The 24,671-nt window shown below is 32.4% G+C and overlaps 1 protein-coding gene across 2 annotated transcripts in view; it reads right to left on the minus strand.

Moving 5' to 3' along the window:
• The window catches only part of LOC149904380 (uncharacterized), a 46,229-nt gene extending 22,677 nt beyond the window's left edge, over positions 1–23,552 (minus strand). Inside the window, exons 1-2 of one of the 2 annotated variants that reach the window (XM_090107392.1) lie at positions 23,407–23,552; positions 4,665–4,702 (exon numbers count right to left, since the gene is read on the minus strand). The gene's annotated coding sequence lies outside the window, so the exon portion shown is untranslated. The remainder of the gene's footprint in view (positions 1–4,664; positions 4,703–23,406) is intronic. The other variant, XM_090107393.1, reaches the window with a different exon arrangement.
• Positions 23,553–24,671: the final 1,119 nt, after the last annotated feature.

Raw genomic sequence — 24,671 nt, forward strand, 5'->3', positions numbered from 1 at the left:
TTTGTTCGGTTAGAAAGCTACTTAGATGAAAATTGATAAATTGGGCGCAAGTCTAAACGCTATTGTATTGTTTCTTACATCTCTGATATCGTGTTTAATACTGGTGGTAAAAGGTGAATTAACAATAACGAGACCAATTTAAACTTTTAATAAAAGATAGGCGATCGCACGAATGACGGATTACATTTTTAATACTATACCCGCTCTGGCATCAGGTTTGGGAATTGGGATAAAAATACACAAAATATTCCGATCGTTACCTTTCAGCGTAATTGTGGGTATAACAACAAAAGCTTTTAATTTTCTCTACCACATTTCTGTTATGTTCGTTCTCGCAAATATTGCTACTTTTCAATAAACTGAGCGTTACAGTGAAAATTATTTTGACGTGTTATTGATTGTAAAATAACTAATAAAAATCACTCATATGTAAATGTTATGATTACATAACTTTATCTATAAGTATATAGACTGATATTGTAGATACAGTGAAAGTTTAAATACAGCAACAAAATTGTGTTTTTTTTTTATTCCAGAAGTTACTTCTTCTTCAACCAAGGAGGTTTGTAGTTACTCCAGGACATGGTTATTTCGTTCAGAGCCGTGAGAACACGGACGCATGTCAAGGCGCGTCGTGATCAATTCAATGCAACTGAACGTCCTTAGTACTTGAACCGAATGATTTATTCAATGTTTTCGACTGGAAAGTTTCCCTAAAGCTCTGCAATATGTACTAGATATAGTGAATCATCAAATATTCATTGCCTGCCATCAAACTGTTTTACAGTTTGACAGAGTACTAAGTTATTAATTATGATGTATGTGTTTTTTTTTGTACTGGAAAAAATAAAAATAAAATAAATTTCTACTAGGGACATCCTATATTTTAATATTATGCTTATAAAGGTAATATAAAACGCAAGTTTCTAACTTGCAAACTGTTCTTGTTAACTTTGGAGTAATGTCAAACGATCAAGCTTTTTGTCTTGAAAGCGACAGTGATAGACGGACAGCCTTTCTTACAGAATTGAGATTTTTCTTTACTATTACGTTTTTATTGGACCACGTTCGTTCCGATTCTACACTGCTTTTGAAATCTTTCAAAAACTTAATTAAGTTGTGGCTTCGTAACTTAGATTAAAAACATTGTTGCTCTAATTAAACTTTTATCACACTGGAGTACCTAAACATTACTATAAATTAAAAAATCGATAATATTGCGAAGGTTCTGGCAAGAATATTTGTTGATTTATTACTGTTTTCAAGATGACGTTAAAAATCCTCATAGAAATATTTATAAATTTACTAAAAACACGACCTCGGTGCTTTATGGGATATTATAGTATAAGCCATTGTACACAGAAAGTTAAATCTATGGCCAAACCATTAACATATTTTAACAGGTCAATAACGGAAACACCTTGAAACAATTACATGCTTTTTGGAGATGTCGTCCAAATATTTTGAACTTAATTGTCCGTAGAGCCAAGGACGACGATTATTGTTGTCGTGATTTGAATAGCAACCTTTGTTGTGATGTTTATGTAAAGGTTTAATTAATTTAATAGTACCGAAGGGATATACAAATTAGATCAATAACATTAACCAAAAAGTGTCTTTGGATTCTATATTACTATTACTAGCTGCGCTCCGCGGTTTCATCCGCGTGGCTCCGCTCCTGTTGGTCTTAGCGTAATTATATTTAGCCTATAGCCTTTCTTAATGAATGGGCTATCTGGCACCGAAATAATTTTTCAAATCAGACCAATTGTTCCTGAGATTAGCGCGTTCAAACAAACAAACAAACAAACTCTTCAGTTTTCTAGTTACCAACAACAGCCGCCCGCTATTTTTATGTGTGATTTAATTATTTAAATTTCAATTTTCAATATCGAAAATTGAAATTTAAATAGTGTAACATTATTACGGCAAACTTCAAAATCGATTTCAATGAAATTTGGCAAGGATCGTGTCCCCGCGGGGTAAGGCGTAGGCTTATAATTGGTAGGAAAGCCTTAGGCAAAATTGAATAGTTGGAGTATTGTGCAATGCACAAACTTATAGCGGGCTAATATGCAGTGACTGTATTGTATTACGTGTATAGATATATTATTAAGTAGGATAATTCAACAATACATGAATAGCGCAAAATTCAACAAAGCCTACATGTACATTATATATATGTATTTTTTTTACATTTTGAAATAAAAGTTAATAAAACTGCAATAAGTAAAGATAAAATATAGCATCGAAGGCGGAGTTACGTGTTAGATACCAGAATTATTGAAATCATATACTGCTTCTTTTTTATTTTCATTGAAGAGATAATGCTCATTAATTAAATTTTTCCTTTTCATAAAGGATTAACACGTTCACTGCGGCATGTCCAGTATCGGGCCATCAACGACTACACCACAGTGCGGCGCCCAAAATCGCAGTTTTCACCGTGGTGCGGCGAGGTTTTTTATATGTTAATCAATGACTAGAAAAGAGACAAATATATTTTTGTGATCACAGTTTGAAGTAGGACTCAATTTCGTTTAAAAATCGTATGGCAAAATATTGGACACACGCATAGAAAAGAAACCGTTTCTTTTGTGTGCGGCATGTTAAATATTTTGCCATGGACAAGCACCTCATGCCGCACTGTACTGCGAGCGCGCCGCGTGTCAATCTCGCATAGTGATGTACCAGGACCGCACGCGTCGTTATCAAATTTTTAAATGACAATGATACCTTAGAGGCTTTAGTTTTTTTACTTTCTTTTATTTCGTAGCATAAATGCAAAAATGTGATGACAGTTGTGAAAATAATATAAAACATTAAAACAAAAGTTACTGAACAAATTAAAACAAAAGTTACTGAACAATTTCCTGATAGTACTCTATCAAGTACCTTATTTTATATGTGTTTTTTTTTGTATCGATGATCTCCTTATCTGTTAACAAACAGACTGAAATATACAAAATTGATTTATATCGATATCGATGTTTTATTTTACAGTGTTTCCCATCGCTATTACTGTAAACATGCCGTATCAACGCAGTGCGGGATGGCAAATAATTTTTCACAAAATCAGGGGTTTACATTTTCCCTCATATCTTTTAAACTATTGAGTCAAACTAAAAGCTATTTATGCGGTATATACAAGACTATATATACTATTATCCGAAAAAAAAATTTTTGAAATATCTTGAAATTTCATGAAATTATTAACCTTCAAAGTCAGTAGGTGCGATGTGATAAAAATGGCTCATGACGCACAGTGGTGAACTTGCCGATGTGAAGTATTGAAGACATGCCGCAACAACGGTAAGTTGGGCATTTTAGGTGCCGCAGTGAACGTGTTAAAAGTTAAAACTTGGCCGTACGAAACGTTATTAAAAAGTTACTTAATATTTGTTGTTTCTGGTGTTTATTTTCAAGGAAGCAGATAATCTGCGAAGTTGAATCTCGGATTATGACCTTTGGGCAACCGGTTTGTGATACAAGTATTGCTAAATTATACCTAACGAGACGAGAACCGATTGACTTGCAGTGAACTCGCTCATTATTTCTATTCATACATAGCTTTTTGGGACCAATATATATCTACCTACATTTAACGCGGCTATTCGATGTATAATATTTTACAGTATAATATTTTACTGAGAAGAAAATTCTCTTATGAAGACGTTATTCATCACATGGATATTCTGAGCATAAAAATATTATTATTTTATTATGTCGTTTACTTTACTTAAACTTTCAGCAACTTCATAATTGTAGACAACTCATTTCTAAAAACAAAACAATTCTAATATTAGGTTAGCCTTAAATCAGCGAAGCCTTCAGATACGGCAGAAAAAATATATAAGATATCCATATATGTATGTCTCAAAAACATACAGAGCAATCCTTACAAAATCCATTCCATCCATTTAGACAGGTGAAAGAAAAACCAATAAGTTCAATAGTATAATACAAATTTTGCACACGTTCTTATGAAATTTGCATTGATTTGTTTTGTTAACTTGGCCTCATCTCCTATTTTGGTTATGTTTATGTCAAAAGCAGCTACCAAGCGACAAGCCTTGTGCAAGCAACCAGCAAGGTTCATGCACAATGCTGATGTTAGATAACCCTCGTTATAATAATTAATTAGTAAGATTTTTGTATTCGTTTCTTAATCATTGTTCTATCATAATTATGTGGGTTATGTAAGGATTTTTGGACTATCTCGTATAACGATCAATGGAGGAAATATTTTTGTTTTTAAAACATTATGTTTGTGTCGTCCTTGTTTTGTTTAGTTTCTTATCTGTTTAGCTTACTCTTATGAGCATAATAGGTCGCGTTAGAGTATAAATTCCATGATAATAGTACTATGTTCATTTTTATTTCTTTTAGACATATTAATACAATATGTGGGCTTGAAATGCTGAACTTGTAGAGCAGCAAATGTGTAAAATCGTGTTATGTTAATAAAAATTAAAAGCAAGCTGAATGTTTTATAACACGTCTGATTTATTCATATATTTAATTCTAAAATAATAATATCTATTTGTTTAAAGATATCTAGGGCAAAGTTATGATGGACTACACAATTCCAAGTAAAATTAAATCGAATCAAGTTTCGAGAGAAATGAATCGAGTTTAAATAAAACTATTTAATTGATACTTACAAGTTTCAATCTTCAGCCAATCCTTTAAGAAGACTATCCTGCAAGGAAAAAAATTATTAATTATATAATTAGCTGGCAAATGGTTTTTAAATGACTGAAAAATAAATGTTGTATTGCAAGCCGACAGATTTTGTTTTTCGCTCGCCACAAAAAAGGTAACTGACTGAAACGACTTCTTAATTATAAGGCTGTGACACACAGGGCGATATAAGTAGTTTTATATATGTTTGTTAAAATACTTAAATATTGTTAAAAAAAACTTTGCATGATTCAAATAATGAAAGGTTATTTCCTTAATTTAGGGCGCGTTCCCACTATGTCGTAACGACTAATTTATCGTTCGACGACTGTAGTCTCTACCTGTTCCCATTATAACGATTGTTTGTCGTCAACATTTTTTATCGTTTAGCGACTGTCGTATCTAGCTGTTCCCATTGGATCGCACAGATCGCTCGCATCATCAGCAAGCTACAAATCTAGTCGCCTCTGCGTTCGCTTGGGTTGGGAAAAGCAAACCGAGTACAGACGCGAGGGGCGCGCGGGTGTGAGAGAAGGGAAAACACGTGTTCGTCTACATAGAGTTGCCGTCCACGATTTCTTTATCGTTTTACGACTGTCGTGCTTGCCGTTCCCACTGTCACGACAAAGTGTCGTCACTGCAAAAACTGTCGTAGACGACAGTAAATTGTGTCGTTCTAAATGTGAACACCTCCATTTAAACATATAAGCCACGACACTTAAAACTACACGATTATCTGTCGTCACGACCCGGTGGGAACGCGCCCTTAGTTGCATTTATTACATTCTAGAATTTAGTTAGTTTCCAATCTCCGTAGATGTGAAATCTATTTTATGTAAGTGAATAATGACATGAAGAATTTGTAAATATAACCCTTTCAGGTCTACACAGACAAATGAAGGCTTCAAATTAACAGGCTATTGTTGATCGCCAAATGTTTGGCTCAGTATGCACCCAGCTCAAGACTTGTGCTCAAGACAGCCTGTATCAAAACAAGTTGCGGATTTACTCTGGAAAGGCTGACGCCATTCTGACATAATATTATAGCCTTCATTGCAGAAATAATGTACCGATTCTGCCATACTTTGAAAAACAAAACCGCTATATTTTTTGTAAAACTAGCAATTAACAAATGTAAATGAGTCTAACAACAATGATATAAAACATTTGTACCTATGTAAAAAAACAACGTAGGTAAATGCTGGCTACGTGCGTTTTCTCACCTAGTATTTCAAAGTTGAAATTTGATGATATATTTTTATTTTCTTAGTGTCGATTAAATATATAATTTCCAATAGGTACATATATTAGCAATAAGCATACTAATTATCTGCTTATCATAACATTAACGAGGACCCTCAAATGAGCATACTATTTTAATTATTTTGATTATAAGTAATTACTTCCCTAATCATCTTAACCTAACACTTAATACATTGCAGGTTTATATATACTCGTACACCTATAGCTTAGCGAGTAGCGACTAAAAACATAAAATAAATATAATTAATGCCCCAATAAATACTGATGTATATTTTATTAATATTCTTGAGTTTCCACTTCATTTGACCATACGTGTTACTTTTTAAAAATCTGCAAATATAATGTTTATTTAAATAAATAAAGAATAAATGTATACACATGCATAATTAATTATTATTTTCCGGTTTCAGGTTTTTTAATACCTAATACAAATATGGCGATACACGCCATTTATATTATTATAACTTAAGTATGAAGAAAAATCTACGTATTAATATAATTGTTTAGAATTAAAAACGAATATAATATTATGAATAACTGTTCTACATACATATTAAACCATCCATTTAGGATAATGCGCAGTTATTTTTTAAATAAATTGTTTAAAATGTAGAAAATCCTTTATGGCTTACTTTACGTTCTATATGTAGGAGTTTTCTAAGATAAACCTTTGCGCAACAAATAATTGTTGCTCTTGGAATACTTTGACTATAAATGAAGACGCTGTTCTATACACAGCTCATACGTAGAATATTTCTAACAATTATCTTCTGTTGCTACATCCTTGAATTACACACGATATTAATATAATAAAATATGTTCTGAGAAAATTATCCTGACCTTATGATTGCTCTTCAATGTCACCAAATCGTGGAAGTTTTGCAATACAGATCCTAGATGCTTACGTGACAGTCTCAGGAAACCGCATTTAAATCAATAAAATTTTAAAGGGTCTATTTATTTTATCTACGCCAAAATGCAAACGTTAATTAATCAATCATGTTATAAAGCAATAGGTTATTATAATTTCAAAGCTTGAGCGTGCATTTATTTACAGGGTTTTTCCACAGATAACTAAATGGTTTTACTCAGCTCATCCTCAGCCATAAACAATGTAGAGTCAAGAGCGTCGTGTTCGAATCTCAAATGTTTTATTTAATTAGCCGCCTAGATGTTCATGTTCTTTGAATTCGACAGTTACAAAATAGTGAAAGGCATCAAGGCCGTGGCAACAATGCTACACTTATATATCTGCGATACAAGACCACCGGAAGACGGCTCATAAAGCACCTTTGTTCGAGGATCCTTGTTAAATTTGACCGGCCATGATAGATGCTATGTTTGTTCACTATTGTATATCATGTAATATGATAGCTGGATTATGTAGGATTTTAATTCATATGTTTAAATTCAACTAGGTTGGCCCAGTTGTAATATTATGAGGTATACGCTTGACAACGTAGGCTCAATCCCTTTACCAAGCCTCTACCTATTTAAAAACATTGCGATATAAATATGTGCATGTATGTGTATTGTGTAGTCTAGTAGGTAGCTACATTAGTGTTCATAATATGTGTAATATGTTACTTGGAAAATAATGTATATATATTTAATACATTCTTCAATCTGATAGTTCTCATATTAAAAGTTTAGCATAATAGTGAATACTGCATAGCGTTGTGTTATGTCTGGGAATATGTAAAAAAAGTTGGCGTGTTACTTATTCTTTTATTTTGAGATAAAATGAAAATACAAGAGTTTGTACAGATGCTTATTACGTAATATTTTAATAACGCCGCGGTGTCAGGGCTATTTCGAAGAGCATTATTTTATAATCTCATTATAAGAAAACTGTTGATACTTTGTAGTTTGTACTAGGGATGTAACGATACATGATTTTGCCGATACGAAACCGATACTGATATTTGTAATAATATATCAGCGATACCGATACCGATACCGATATCGATGGCTTGGTAGAAAAATAAATAGTGAATTATGCATAAAAGTTAGCAACATTTAACAGAGACTCAACTATAAATCGTATTCTTTTATATAACAGTGCCAAATCAAAAAACAAGAAAACCATTTATTTTAGTATTATTATTTTGCAAAGTCAGTTAAACTTTAAGTTATACACATACAATCAGTTCCTAATAAAAGTTTACTATTGGTAGAGTTTTTTCAAAAAACAAAGTGCGCACGCGCGGGCGGCCTCCCGCATCGTTCATTGGGCGCGGTTTTTTGAATTGTTTGATATCGGTATCGGTTGTTTTATAATCGGCGATACCGATATATCGGCTTGCCGATTATATCGGCCGATATATCGGTATCGGTATCGGTATCGTAACATCCCTACTTTGTACGGTAGTGTTGGTACTTTTAAGTCTCTTTTTATACAGATTTTAATAAAGATTACTGTCTCATTACGTATAATCTAGTTTAATGTTCTCATTTGTAAACTGCACTAGACCGTGGATGCCGTTATATTATGACATTCGACTTGGTACTGATTTAAATTTCAAATTCATATCAAAGCCTAGATATAAATGTTATAAGTTATACTAGGTATTTATTTTTCTTTAATTCAAAAATAATGATACCATTTTGTGAAACTATGAAAGTTAGAACATATTTAGAACTTTGAACTCGAGAAAGACGAATGTGAGATCAGTTGCAATTAGCATCAAAAAGTCATTGAAAAATCAATAGGTCCTTACCTCATAGTTTCTACCTTATTTTATAATTTAAGGCAGTAACCATATTACAACAATTGTTTTACATAACCTTGAATATAAAAATTAAACATAGTATAATCTATCCAGAAAGCCAAGCATTTGGTATAAAATTTCTAATTATTTTAATATTCAATAGATCCACATACACAAAACAAAAGGAAATATAAATCCACAGGCGTATTTTTTGCTTACAAGCGATGTCAGTATTACAAAACACAATATACAATTATTTTTAACCACAAACTCTGAGATTTTGTCCTAAGAACTGCATTGTTAACCATTCTCTATAATTTCCTTTGTTCCCTTAATTTGAAGACCATTCATTTATAAAAATACGAGAAACAAGCGACAAACCGGTCTGTTCTTTTAATTGCACTTTGCATACAATTTGCGCAATAATTATACTGGTTATTACCCCTCACTTGCGAGCTTAAAAAGGCACTTACGATATATTTTACAATTTGCTTATATGATTATTAACAGGCGCTTGGGCACTTTCGTATCGACGTTTGCGACGTCATTTGCATAATTATGAAATGTATCTATACAACGCGTTTTCAATTAGCCCGTTGAAGCTTTTATCTGATTGGCTAATGCAACAGAGTGTGGGTTGGAAAAAAAATGATAAAAGTGCTTAGTGCCATTTACCTGGTACCTACCAACTGGTTTTGTTTGTAGGTGCACTAGATGCGATTCTCGGTAATCAGGTCCGCTTGTAAAGTGTAGAAATCAGGTCTTTTATCTTTTATCGGACGATGTTTGTGGGCTCCGTGTTATTGATTTTGTTTTGTTGATTATTTTAGTTCAGTTTAGCTCGGGATAGGCTATTGTAATTGCACTTGCTCTTGAGAAAAAGGAAAACAAAACCATACCTCACACCATCCTCACACGTATATAAGTAATTACCATCTAGCATTTTTTTAAAGTTGATAAACTGTACATAATTTTTTCAAAAAGCTCATCATAACTGAATTTTAGTCTTCACGAATGCACTGCACATTTCTAGCTCTACGAATTTAAATATTTTTAACTAGGTTATGAACATCAGAATAAAGTTACCTCATTCAAAGTTAATATCAAATTTTCCAATTTCACGTATAACGGGATAATTCAGAAATGTTTGCGTACTGCTGACCGCATAGTAAATAATTGGGCGACCCACATCTAAAGTTGTGCTTGCTAAATATCTGCAAAGCTCTAAAGTCTAAAGCTTATATACTCGGAGTTTCATTATACATCCAAAACGGTTTGCAGCTGAATACAGGACTTATTAATTGTTGAACAATGTATTGTGTTTTAGATGGTAATATATTATATAGTTTAATATTGGCAAACTGTGAAAATTTGAAAAGTTTATCCGAAATGTTTTCTAATGAAATATCCAATATAAACGGTCAAATCTTAAATCTCGTGATTATAAATTATAATACTCAAATCGTCAACGTGTCTGTTAGATCAAAGCATTATATTACCTGTAAACAATGTATAATAAGAAATGTAATTTATTGGTTTCATTGAGAATAATATTACCTCAAACAATGAAGTCATACTAACGCAGGTAATAACTAACTTCCTTCCTTTATAGCAGGTTGGAATGATGTGTAAATGGAATCATAGGAACTTACCTATATGTGCTTATACATGTAATTTAATAAAAAAATATAAATTTATAGGTATGTAAAACAACGACAGATTGCACATACTTAAATAAGTAGGTAGTAGGTAGGGACATATTTTATTCCGTATTCATCGAAAAAGTCCTCAATACTTCAAGTACCATATAGTAAAATATTTTTTGCTTATGTACACCTAAAATAATTGTGAAAAATTTCAAAATTCGTAAGATATTTTTTTATTTAATTACGTAATTGTAAAGACGTTCCAAATAAACATTATTTCACAATAACGCTCAATTGTTTCCGTAATGTGTAATATTTCCAAGTATAATGGCTTCCACCGAAAGTTGAGAAGCAACAATAAGATCAGAATAGTGTTAATGAATGTTGAATTTTATGCAAAATTTTCATACTTTACCGATCTGTTACACTTTAGTTTCTACTGGGAAATATACAAATGGCACTACATTCGATAGTTATTTTTTAGTTTAATTATAATAATTAGGTATCTCCATCGTGAAAACTCTACCATGAAAGTAAACCAGAAATGGGACACTTATCAGACTTTTAACTTTTATAATTAATTATAATTATTTTTTTTATAATTATTAAAAAATACATAAATATATCTATTATTTGTTTTACGTACCGGTATTCGAGTTAAAACAGACTTTTCGAGAAAGTGATACGAAAACAGCACACAGCCCGATCTAGTCTCAAGTCTGGTTAGTTGTTCAGTAAAATGAATCATAGCCTGAAAATCAGACTATTCAGACTTTCACTCACGCTGATCTACTGGCACTATAACTGGCATTTGTTTATAAACACCCAGTTACCTTTTGAGCGGTACACTTTCTTCAAAGGTGAAAAAATAGTTCATTAACCTTCCGTCTCCAGACAGACGATGCGCTCGAATGCTCAGCTATTAGGAGGTTGAATTATCTTGGTAAAAACCTAAACTGTAAAGCGAAACAGGCTTTTTTACGTTTATTTGGCGACGTTTTATTTACCTATTGATTATATAATACGTTATGTAAGGATCTGTATGTAATCAATGAAATTAATAAAAGATTTTTATTTTTAATAATCATATTCAGTGCTCGTAAAAATACTTTTGTAAGTTGCATAATAATTATACATATTTAAATGCATATTGTACTGGTGCTCTACTTGATTATATTATTGTTGTGCTTTGTAGATTTTTAATTTCCTTACAATATTTTCAATATGAAATGTACATTACGAAAAGTGAAATTTTGACTTGTCTATTCTTGGAATATAACTTTGTAAAAACAAGCAATATTTTCCTTAACTATTTCTTTTAAAATAGTTAATTAGTGACTCAAAGTAAAACGTGACTGCAATCAAGATTACACCTCTACAATAGATAAGAGATTGCTCAATACGATGACGGACCTTGAAAAGTGGAGAAGTGAAACAAGAAAAGGTTAAGAAAACGAGACAGATTCAGTAACAGTATAATGTAATGGTATACGCCACTCGTGGTATCAGGTGCTAGAAATCGGAATGTTACTGCATTCGTGTCTCAGCGAGTCAAGCGAAACGGTTCACGTATATTTATTTCTTTTTATCTATCTTGTTAATTGATTGCGGTGGGGCAGGAATGGGGAATAAGTATCTATTTTGATAGAAAAAGTCGGAAGTTCAAACAATTTATAGGTAACTGATGTAATAGTTTAGGTAATTCTTAAAATTCCCTTTTTGCAGATTAAAAGTAAAGCTATATGAATGGCAGTTTCTATTCCAATAATATTTATTAATGATGAACTAGTCAATACATTGAGCACTAATGGATCGCTAGATGTAAACTGAACCGAAAGAGTAACCTGAATCAATTCTAGGAATTTCAATGGAATAGAACAAACTACGCCAAAAGGAATAGTAGAACATGTGTCAACGTGATTTACGTTCCATCATGGCAAATGTCAGCGCAATTCGTCTACGTTACACCATGACAAAATTTGTTCAGTCGTAGAGTGTGCAAAGGAGTAAGGATTTTCCAATCAGAAAGCCAATTTTAGCATTACAGAAGTAATTTTTGCAAATTGAAATGCAGAACAGTGGCTTCTGCCGGAAAGTCGTTTGTGAAAGAGATCCCAAAACCTAGTAAATAATAATTTCAATTTAACTGAATAGAGAGTTTAGATAAAATCACACTGGCACCTAAAGCTTTCAGCAAAATATTATAAAACAACCGATTCTAATTTACCTACCGTCGTGCACTGACTATGGTTTATGCATGACAATTACCTATAGATGTCAAGCCGCAAGCGGCGTGTAAAGTTTATTTACAATTTAGCAGGGCACTCCTGGTGACCCAATTGGGGTAGATAATAACATGAGAAGTAGGTCAAGTGTAGCGAGGGGACTTCCGGCTCAATACCTCGTGTCCAATGTTGTGTTTAATAATCTGTAGGTACACGCTATTTGAACCTCTTTGACAGATTATTCGCTAGATAGAGATTTGAAATCCGTTGATTGTGGAAGCCTAGATGAGTATTATTGTTTCGAAAATATTCCTTACCGTAAGAGAGCTTTAAAAGCTCAATTTTAAAACATAAATCTATTCATAATTTTCTATATGTATTTTGAAAAAGGGATGATATATTCCCAGAATGGATATTACCTATATATCTGTGTTATTAAATCTATAATTCACTATATTTTAAATGGATGATAGGTAATTCCAAGTATGGGTAATAAAAATTGGAGAAAAGTTTTATTTCTCGTGTTTTTTAATTTGGCAGCGAACTTTGTTGTTTACTTGAAATAATAAAGAGAAGAAAGTACATAATTTGAGGCGAAGATCCGGCTATGAAGCGGAGGATTAAATGTACTGCTTGATGAAATGTAAATGAAAGTTTTTGGTACTAAACAAAAAATATGTTTATGATAGAGTGCTTTATGAAAAATGTAAGTAATTGTGTATATCTTTGTCGATAATGAAATTTCCAATATAGGTAGGTGAAAATATAACAGAAAGTTTTGGAATCAGATTCAATCATCTTATAATAATGAATGGTGATATAATGTATCTGTATGAAAATTACATTATTAAAACTTTAAACATTACCACTAGTTAAAAAACACAGCGTGCACTGTCTTAATGCGCAGTCTGCCATCTCGCCTAATAACCATGTCCAAAACTTTAATACTCTTTGAGAATGTTGTTCTCATTCCCATAAAAATATCAGTCAACATTTTCTGAACTAATAATGATTAAGCGCCAATTAAAATTAAAACCTCTGCCTTATAAGTCAGTACGCTAATTGAACGCGTATGTCATCGAAATAAAAAGTTAAAAATGCAAGTCAAACATTCTCAGGCTGGTTGAATCACGGTGCAAGTTCGCATGCGTCATAAAATGGAGATATACTAGGTACCTCTATAGACTGTAGCCCATACCTATCTATAGTCTATGCTCAGCTTTGTATAATTGTATAGTCTATGGTCGCCGATGACTCAGTGTCCAATGTAAATTGTAAACCCTTTCGAGATTCGAGTAACTGAGACCGGTTTCGTACAATACATAATTTTCACTGCAACCTCCAGATTGTTCTAAATTGTTTCATTTCCTTATACGAAATGGCAATATTTTTGTTTTGGTCAACCTGTTTTATGTGTTTTGCTTTTAAGGCTTTGCGCTATAATGTCAACTAGTTTGATATGTTTAATTTTAGCTGCTTCTAATACACACAATAATTGGGTGTGTAATGTGACTCAGATCAGCGACCAATATTATTATTTTTGAAATAAATGTGGGATTCAATTTGCGAAGAAACAAAAAAGATACCCAACTGTTATTTCATCTCAAATTTAATGATATTGTACTATTACTCAGAAAATAACACGGAAAAAATATTATTGTAGTGAACGCGTCATTGCTTTTGTCCGATGTTGTGAACATAAGCCTTGTATGGAACAGTTGTGCAAACGAAAACCGGTTCAAAACATCGCTCTGAGCCTTCTCTGAGCCCACAAATGCAATATTTTAGTGCACTCTTCGTACACAACACATAATTCGATACGTCGGCCTGTCCAACACAATTTTATCTGCTTCAAGATTAAAGAAATCAGTTGTGGTAATATGACACTGTTGACTGTAGCCTGTACTTCTCAGCTCTCATGAAATGTATATTTAAAGGTTTTAGATGGAGATTTTACTTTCAGTATAGATTAACAGGCAATTTCATTACTGATAGTGTCTAATAAAAACAGTAAGAATCCTACTAGCTAAGTAATTGCCTAAATCGAAAAGATGCAAAAAGACAAATTATTAGTGATTTTGCAATGAGCATTACAATTTTTGTCACCAGCAAAGAGCTTTTGCTTCCTCCAAAAATAAAACTAGAAACTGATAAAGAATAACTTGTATCATAGTTAAAGGCAATTGAAACCATTTATTATACGATACTAAACGAACATCATATAACCATAATCATTGACATTGAACGCAGAACTACGCTTTAACCTCTGTTCGATCATTAATTGGTATTCACGTCGTTATGTCATTAACTATCGTCACCTATAGTTGGTCACGCCGCGTGTCAACGAACTAATTGGCGCAAGTCACAAAAGAATTGACGTGTTGACACATTAGATGCATTTAACTCTACTTGTGTATACTCATTGTTGTTTATTTGCATCCATTTTGTCATCATGCTAAACAAAATACATTCGTAAATGGACTTGAAAGGTTTCTTTGCTCTTATCCTGTGTTGCATATATTTGATTTATTTCTATATTGAGTTCCGGTACGATATATGTTTCTATCGATTGTGAAGTATAATTTTGGTAAGGAAAGAAGTAAATATGAACTATGACTCCTTTGAGGAGTGGAATAACATCCAATACAAAATTAAAGGCATTTTACTTACTTACTATGTACTTTTTATGGGGGAATAAGTATAAATTATGTTTATATAATACACATACAAAAGATATCGAAAAATGTTATAACATACTCATGATTAATGCTCAAGATATTTCTTTACAGTGCTCTTCTTTTAGAAGGACTATAGAAATAATGCGTTCACGTATGATGCTCCTACTTTAAGATTTTATCTTAGAGAGCAACGCCTCTGAAAATCGCAAACTCATTCTGAAAGTTTTGTAGGTACAAGTTAAGTGTAAGGAGCTTCTTTAGAAATTATTTTCTAAAGAAATTTCAAAAATCTCTATGAAAAGCCCTGTCCCAAAAAGAAGGTGTCTGAATTCATTTTTTATTGTAAGAATAGAAAGAGTATCAACAGACAAAAGAAAAAATATAAACTTAAATAAAGCTAAAAGAAATAAAAGCACTAGAAAATTTGCAATGAAAAGAAAAGAGAAGAAAAATCGCATATTTTGTATGTTCTTAAGCTCGGATAGTAAAATATTAAAGCGTGTCTCTGGGTCGGTAGAGTAAATAAATAAAAATGTTATAACCATTATTTACCCGGCATCCCTGAAACCCGCGATTTCCGAGACAAATAACTCCACTCTTATAAAGCTCTAGGAAAATACGCTGCGGCTTTTCTTGAGTAAACTTAACGAGCTAGTGAGGGGAAACGTTAAAAATACAAAAGGCGTATAAGTTATTTTATTACATTCTATCTTGTAAAATAGTAACACATTTATTTACCTTATTGTATTGTGTCATTGGAAAAATAGTTTTACTTTATTAGATTTACGATTCTAATACATTTCGATAGTTTTATAAATTCTTAGAATTTCCTTCATGATTGATAGATTTAAAAAATACTACTGAATTATTTTTTTATATCAAGTTCCACCTTAATTTAAATAATGTTGAAAACTTATACCAGAAAAACAAATATAGCCTCTGAAAGGTTCTTAAAAATACATAAAATGTACCTATAACATAAATTTAATAAATGAATTTCCTATCAACCATTCAAGGGTGTTACATTTCTATTGAGCCCATTACTATAAGAACATCTTAAATGCACCACTTTCGAGGGCGCCACCCCATACAGGGAATAAACAATAGGAAATGCTATGTGAGACATATATACTGATGAAATTGCAATACGTCCGGGAGTTTCACGGCCCTTTGTACTCGCTCACATCATTCATCCTCAGCGTACTATGGGAGTACTACACTCCCTCACAAACTTTATCATATACCAACGAGGTAGTAACGACGTTTCAGGCAGGTAACAGTACATTGCTCTTTTCGAACATAACAATCAGATATTGTTGTGCGAATTTACAATTGTACTTAGTGGAATTGATATAAAAGCGATCGATTATGTTACAAGTTTGGTCGTCTTTTGTCCTTGTCACGTACCTAATTACAAACTGATTAAACACGCTCCGATAAGTTTGAGATGATATGTTACAGCTAAGAAAGTAAACAATTTCTTTATAGGACCCTCGGTGATACTGTAGTGTGTTATGTTTATAGCGAGCTTCAGATATTTAACTTTATGATAACAGACACGGCTAACGCATATCCCTAAACTTTTTACCCCAAAATTCCGTTTACCAAAAATTTGTTGCCCTTTTATGAAGGCAAAGTGAAAAGTTTGGCAAATTTGTTCCTTTTTCCCTCTTCAATTTATCAGACGTTCATTAACAAATGGCTTCAGTCGATTTGCATAAACCACAGCTCATTAGGAAACGTTTTCTATGGGCTTATTCCTTTACAAATCTATGCTATGTATGCAGTTTTATAAATCTTGACTACGGAGGTATACACGTTTAACTATTGTAGTGTTAATTCTCCTATCCTAGTATTACATATCATATGTATGTAATGTTTCTTAATAAACTCCAATTTTGAAACAAAAACTGGGTAAAAGCAGTAACAGCTAACAGAGACTTAAACGGCAAAATGTTTTAATATTAAGTATGTATACTTTGAACAAAATGAGAAGTTCTCAAGCTTGCACAAACTAAACTAGGCTGCCCCTACTTCAAGCAAGTTCCTTAGGCTTTAATTTTGTACCAACAACTAAAGTTTTCTTGAAAAATACTCGGGGCCGGAGCACGTAATTCATTGAAAATGTTGTTGAACTTAATTCATCTCAAATGAGGCTGTATAGCAAAGTTCTTTGAGAAATGAGAAAATAAACAATAAACTGGTAGGCCTTTGAATATTTAAGCGATATGAATACTAGTTTCCCTATGAGGAATACAATAAAACATTATATTAGTTTGTTATGTTAGTTGTTGTTAATAAGGTTGCGTTTCAAGTTTGGTTGGTTAGCTATCGAAGGATTTTTATAACTGAGTTGGTAGTTAGGTACGACAAAATTGTATTATTCAAAATAAAAAAAAATAGTATAAATCAAACAGATTTTATATGAAATGTGGCATATTTATTCTATGTAAAGATTCGTCGTTAATTATTATTTCTCCAAATTAAATTCTAGAAACAGTTAAGGCAATTACATGGTTCAACGACCTTAATGATTCTGTCACTATATTTGAATTTGTTTTTTTAACCGCCCTCTATAATATACATCATTGTTGAAGTAAAAGTGACCAAAGATTATGGAATTGTAAAATGTATCGTATTGTATCGTAATGTGTTAGTGGTTTCTACCTAATTTATGTTTTCTCTGAGAGGCAGTATCTAACATATTACATATTTTATGAATAGTAAATATTGTGTACTATGTATGTTGTAAATGTAATGTAGAAAGACTCATCTTTCAACATTAACCGTCTCTGTAGGTGAGAACATCTCACCTACAGAGATATAAAAGATGGAGTACATTATTTGACGTAATTCTATAGAACGGCCTCTACCATGTCATGGTGTATCGAATGGTAATGTTGACCAGGCAAATGTATTTAGCGTTCTCTGTATATCTCTTCATACCTAGTAGGAATATATGCATGCAACCTACACACACCGAAAAAAATAGGGGAACGGACAAGAAATCACGTTTTTTTCGACTTGTTATGTATTTTGTAGTTAGTTCGGGGTTAATTTTTTAAATCCTAATTTGAATGTTGGGTTGTAGCATAAAAACGCCTTCGTCACAATTCATATTTTATTATTCCTTCACTTGCTACATTCACTTGATAGTTTTCTTAAATCTTACATAAATCACAAGGCACGGCTATGGCACTTATAGACCGCACTGGTCGGCTGTTTAAGATCAATTGGCTCGCTGATCGTCTCTTCAAAAAATGTAAGCGATCGACTGACAACTAACCAACTGGAGGGGAGGTTAAGTTGTAGATTATAAATTATAAGGCGGTAGATTATAAATAGGTACCAGAAAACCTTGTCGATGGAAATGTTCTATGTATGATTTTAAAATTTGTAACACGAATCTATTTCTTTTTTCCTCGGAGAGTCACTGCAAAGGAATTATTGTTATATAATTTATATTTTTATGAATCACTAGCTTTCCGCCGGCGGCCCCACCCGCGGTTTCAAAGAAAAACTCGCATAGTTCCCGTTCTCGTGGAAAATCCGGGATAAAACCTATCCTATATTACTCGTGGATAATGTAGCTTTTGAATGGTGAAACAATTTTTAAAATCGGTCCTGTAGTTTATGAGCCTATTCATTACAATCAAACAAACAAACAAACAAACAAAGTTTTCCTCTTTATAATATTAGTGTAGAAGAAATAATCGGTTCACCCAGTTAAAAGTGCGGAGGTAACGGAACCAACAAAAAATTCAGTTGAATTGAGAATTTCGTCCTATAATGGCGTCGGCTAAAAATGTTGCTATACGTTTAAGTATGTCAGTTTTGACTTTCCTACGATTTTATACAATAATATAAAATTAAATGATTTTGTACAATATAAAAAAAAATGCTGATTTTCGGCTGTATGGCGACCATTTGGAACTGTTTGAAAAGTATGGCATGGCGATTTTCGTACATGGCTACTGGACGATGATTACCTGTGCAAAAATTAGCCTGGTACAAATGGTTGATTTTTTTTAAATCAACGCATTCACGTCGGTATTGTGGGCTGTAAATTACACCGGAAAAGTATGGCATGACACTACCGCCTACTTCTTTTTTATGGGCTATCGGTAAATCCTAAAATTTTTGTGTTACAAATCGTTTGCCTTCCGTAATTTATCCGACGAGTTCGACTAACGCCCACGCGACTAGTCTGCCGGTACCACTGTTCTGACCATGATTTTTCTTTTTGTCATTGCGTACTAAGACCACTGTAGAACCGCCATCCTGTTACAAATGACCCAAAATTTTGTCAGTATCTCCCGGCTTTGGATTGTTTTGGACCCTTAAAATATACGATAGAACAGCAATTAATCTTTTTTAATAAATATTCAAGACACAGGGAAAGTCTGGTTACTGTTTTATAGGTATGTGTTTTCTGATAATATTTTACTGTCAAAAATTATCAACACTGGATGTTATTCAATGACGCCTTTCAAAAACAAAACTAATTTACAAACAGATTTTTATATCTTTACATACCTATTTTTAACTTTCATTTCATGAACTGCTCATGTAAATACCTATTACAATCTGGTTTAATTTAACAACACATTCAATTCGGTGAATTTTAGCGTTAGGGCGCTTGTGCACTACAAGGAATTTTACTGTCCGGCATTTCGATTTTTTACGGTCCGGTGTGGCATGAAAAACCCGATGAATTGCTTGTGCACCTGTCCGTCTTTACTCGGATCAGTGCGGTACAGTTCAAGGAAGTTTGGCGGTATAATGCTATCATAAATGATTGTTTTTGTATTTTACAAGAAACGAGTGAAAAATTTAGAAGGTGAAATATTATATTACTTCGTTATAATAAAAAGTAAAGTTCCGTAAGAGATTTAAAATGCGTGTTTCACTTATTTATTTTAATCGGTGACGAAGAGCTAATTAAGCTATTCCCACTTGAACTTTAACTTACCAACACTTACTTAGATAATAATTATAGGTCAATGCTTGGTCAATGTATATAAAATAACAATACCGACTTCTCAAATCTCATTGCCAACTAAAAGAAAGTAAAACAAGAGCTTGCTTTTAATTGGCATATGCAGTAAAAACAGTAAAATCCAAGCAAGTGGGCATTCGAAAACAATTATACCTACAGCGACTCGTAGCCACAAAAAACCATCCGGAATAGGGAAAAGTAAAATGTCGGACAGTAAAATTACGTATAGTGCACAAGCTAGTATATAGATTAAGGGCGTGCCATACCGGACCGTAAAAAATCGGAATGCCGGACCGTAAAATTCCTTGTAGTGGACAAACGCCCTTATTTTGCAAAAAAAACCGCACGTACAGTCCCCCGTCCGAGTCGAACTGACACCGTCAAATTTCGTCGAAAATATGCAATAGAGGTGAGGTTTTATGTGGGTTTTATTATAAATTCGAGTTTTTTCTTGATAATTTAACGATAATAATGAAAATTGAAAAAACAATCAATACAAATTGTTACAAATATCATAACATATTTTTTGGTATAAATTTCATGTATAAATATGTAGCCGTTTTCCTAACAAAATGCGTTTTATGTTCAAAAAGGGGTTGATTTGTATGTATTTTTTTTATGTTTAGGCCGTTCTAAAATGAAAAGTAAACAATACACTTTGTTAATTATATCCTTGAGTATCACATAGGTATATTTTTTTTAACACAATCGTACCAACAGTTTCCTCAACAAAATTCAATATGTATAAGTTGTTTTTCGGTTTTGACCATAGTAATCCCCTTAAACACCGTATGTCAAAATAACATTACCAACTGTGCACCATTAAATTATAACATCTGCTAAAATCGATACAATCCACACAATTTAGGAGCCCTAATCAAAATTGAACTCCAACCCTCGAAAACAATACCGTTACCAAAATAAACTGGTAAAGATCAATAAAAAATTACGAGGGTGCGTCATTTATCAAAGGCGTAACTATGTAATGGGTTTTTAATTAATTAACTAAACATTCATGGTCTATGGGTCACCGTTATATTGCAGTCCTATGAGACGCGTGTTATTTTAATTAACTTCACATTTAAATAATTAATATGGTGTCATGCAGTGAAATCCTCGCGGACTGATGACGTCAAAGATATGGTCTAATAACATCATATTCTTTGTTCAACAGCTGACTTTTAAACGCCTTTAAATTCGGATCAAAAGTTGATTAAGGAAGGAATTGATATAAAAATTTATAATATAAAATATAGTGTATTAATTAATGGTAATAAACTGTAAAATAATATCAAAATAATAATACAAGAACTAAAAGATTTCGTAGTCCGTAGACATAATTAATTAAATATTGTCTCTATTTTTTGTATTTCGTGATTTTTTATCGTCGTATCAAGTAACAAAACCAGATTTTGTTACGATCTCTGTTGATCAAAGTTTGGCGAAAAAGCCTTTTAACGAAACGTAATTTATGACTTCAACATTTGTGATAATTATTACCATTCGCCATTATTTATGTAACGTTTTAAGATAAAAAGGAATTACCTTTTATAGACGTATTTTTCTTAATTAGCGTATAATAAAGAAATACATATACATATGTATAATATAATTGTTATATAATATATAGTCGTAGTTTTTACAGCGTTTTCTATATCTTACCACTATTTGCTATGTATTGTATTGCAAAACGTCCTCTGCCGCGTCTGTCTCTATCTATTCGCGAGAAACTTAAAAACGACTGCCTCGATTTTTATTCTGTTTTCGCCAATGGATAGCATGGTTCTCAGGAAAGGTTTTAGTGTATAACCAATTTGTTAAGTTATAGACAACGTTGGCGAAACCGTAGTTTAAAAGCTAGTTTACATTTAAAAAAAAATATTTTTTTTGGTTCAGCGAGCGAGGCGAATATTTGATACAAAATTGTTAAAAAGCAACCGTTGCACTGTAAATCGGTTTCAAGCGAGTACCTACAACCGGTTGAGCGTTGTGCAAAGATGAACTAAAAACAAAAGTTTTTACACAAGCTGGCTGATAAGATCGATTTAGTGTGATTGCAAAACCCGTTTTAAACCTGAATAATTTTAATATGCAAGTTGTTTCAACTAGAAATTCCGTTTAAAATGGTTGTTTGCATTTCGACACGCGTTTGCAAACGATGCGTCTCTTTTTAATTACTTACAGAATATTTTTGTAAAATAACGTATTTTTATAATATATAATAATATAGTTTCAAGATTGTGTAACATAATACAATAACCTTGATTGTATATAATGCAACGAATTGAAAAATATATCACCTACTACCATAATAGAGGTCACGTTTGCTCTTATTATATTGAGTTTATTAATTTAGGTCTTTTGTATCAATTATAACTTTATTGCAAAATTTTAAAGGTTGACTTTAATAGGCTTTTAAAAAATGGGTAGATTTTTAATTTAATTAATTGACAACAAAATAAAATATATACATAGCATTGTTTGAAACAAAAATCATTTTATGTAGGTACTCCCATGGTATTCCATCGGGTAATAATTTGTTAGCTAAAGATTTGTTATGGAAAATAATAAACTTTAATATGTATCTGTGTATCCCATACTAAAAAGACCTTTGAAAGCAGTATAATTATTCAGCTGATTGGACCTTTCTTCATACTGCTATTCAGGATTTGGTAGGTACCTACTCAGATATTATAAGTAATACTGGACAATGAAATACTGAATAGGCCCATTTTTTATATATTAACGGATATAGCGCATTTGAACATTGTATTTTTAAGGTGTTCTTCTAATTGCGTATAATACCATAATAAGATAAGTAGATGGACATGTTAAATTAGATTCAATTAATTATCGAATAATCCTCTTATCTCGTAACTGCCAGGAGGGAGATAAACATATTCTGTGTACTTCTTTTACTTCTTGTTAAATGTGAATTCAATAGAATATTTAATTTGCATATAATACATAAGAAAAATATTGAAATGTTAATTAAGACCGCTGTAAGACCTTTACGAGATTTAATCACATTAAGCTCCATTCTAGATATTGTTACAATAAATGTCTACACTGGACAAAAGATACGTACGTTTCAACTCGAACTGTCATTATTTCCGATTTATAGTTACTGCCATAACTTAACGCGTTTCTTTCCCTCCATAAATCTGTATTAAATATAAATAAACATGTTAAAATACTTACGAAGAATAATATCCAAATGTGTGTTAACCAAATTTTAAGTCACAGCACGAGTTTTTATATAAAAAATCAACTTTTTTGTAACAACACCGACGTGACGGAGAGATACGTGTTAGCACCGCGACACTGTGAGGAGGACTGAGGCGAGCCGACCCTCTCTCTCTCGGAGGACTGAGGGACGATAACCTCTGTACTATGAGGCCGTATTAAGCTCAGCGAGTTTTACTTATGTTTCATGTACATTGCGTATTTCGCATCGTAAAATTTTATCTGTTTTTATGTTCGATCACCGGAAACTCGGGGATGATAAAGGACATGTTTTAGTTTTCACCTGCAATAATTAATTTTTCAGGAGTGTTAACTACACTAAATAAAAGCTTATAAAAAAAATTGTTTCTACTTTATAGGTACAACTCTCCTGAACTCTACCTTGTTATATCAATTAATCTAATTACATCAATACCGAAGTCACGAATAATTGTGAATTCAAAGGTTTTTTAAGCAGAAAACTGAAAAACTTAAATTAATTAAAATAAAAAATGATACCTACAACTCCACATCAACATTTATCACAATTATTAATCTAGAAGGCACAAAAAGGAAGGTAAGTAGAGTAGGGTCGAATTCAAATGTGTATATATAGGCATAGGAACAATACCATACCTACCTTCCGAATTCTGACCCTACAAAATGATATTCATACTGTAATCATTATGAGATAGGTATTATCTAAAATTATAATTATTCTCGATATTATACAGGGTGTCACACTATTGGTATACTAAGCGCGAAGGGACTTGTAGTTTTACGTACACTGATCACGTAAAAAATACTCAAACAACAAAATTACATCAAAAAATTTTTTGCTAAATTTTTCCTGAAAATTCATGTTTTCTTCTCTAGCTTCGCGCAGCCGGCATATACCGCATCTCTAATGTGAGCATTTTGTCTATGAAAACATAATCTTAAACGATAGCTCACGTGCTGGTGGCAAAGTTGGGCGGGTTGCTTGTTATGGGTGTACACATAGACTTTTAAGAATTTATCTATTTCAGAAAAAAATGCGTCTGGAATTTTATATGTATTTTTTACGTACTCAGCGTATGCAATACTATAACCTCCTTTGAGCTTAGTATACCAACAGTGGGACACCCTGTATATATTCTCGAGTTTATTTATACTAGTCAGCGTTGAAAGGGGTTGCGTTGCAAGCCTGAAACTCTACAAACATAATATCTGTACCACAGATAACATAAATTATACATTTT

The sequence above is a fragment of the Colias eurytheme genome, chromosome 11, assembly GCF_061535395.1.
Source record: "Colias eurytheme isolate Ceu_HAF_F1 chromosome 11, ilColEury1 Martin Lab GWU primary, whole genome shotgun sequence".
Classification (NCBI taxonomy): Eukaryota; Metazoa; Arthropoda; class Insecta; order Lepidoptera; family Pieridae; genus Colias; species Colias eurytheme.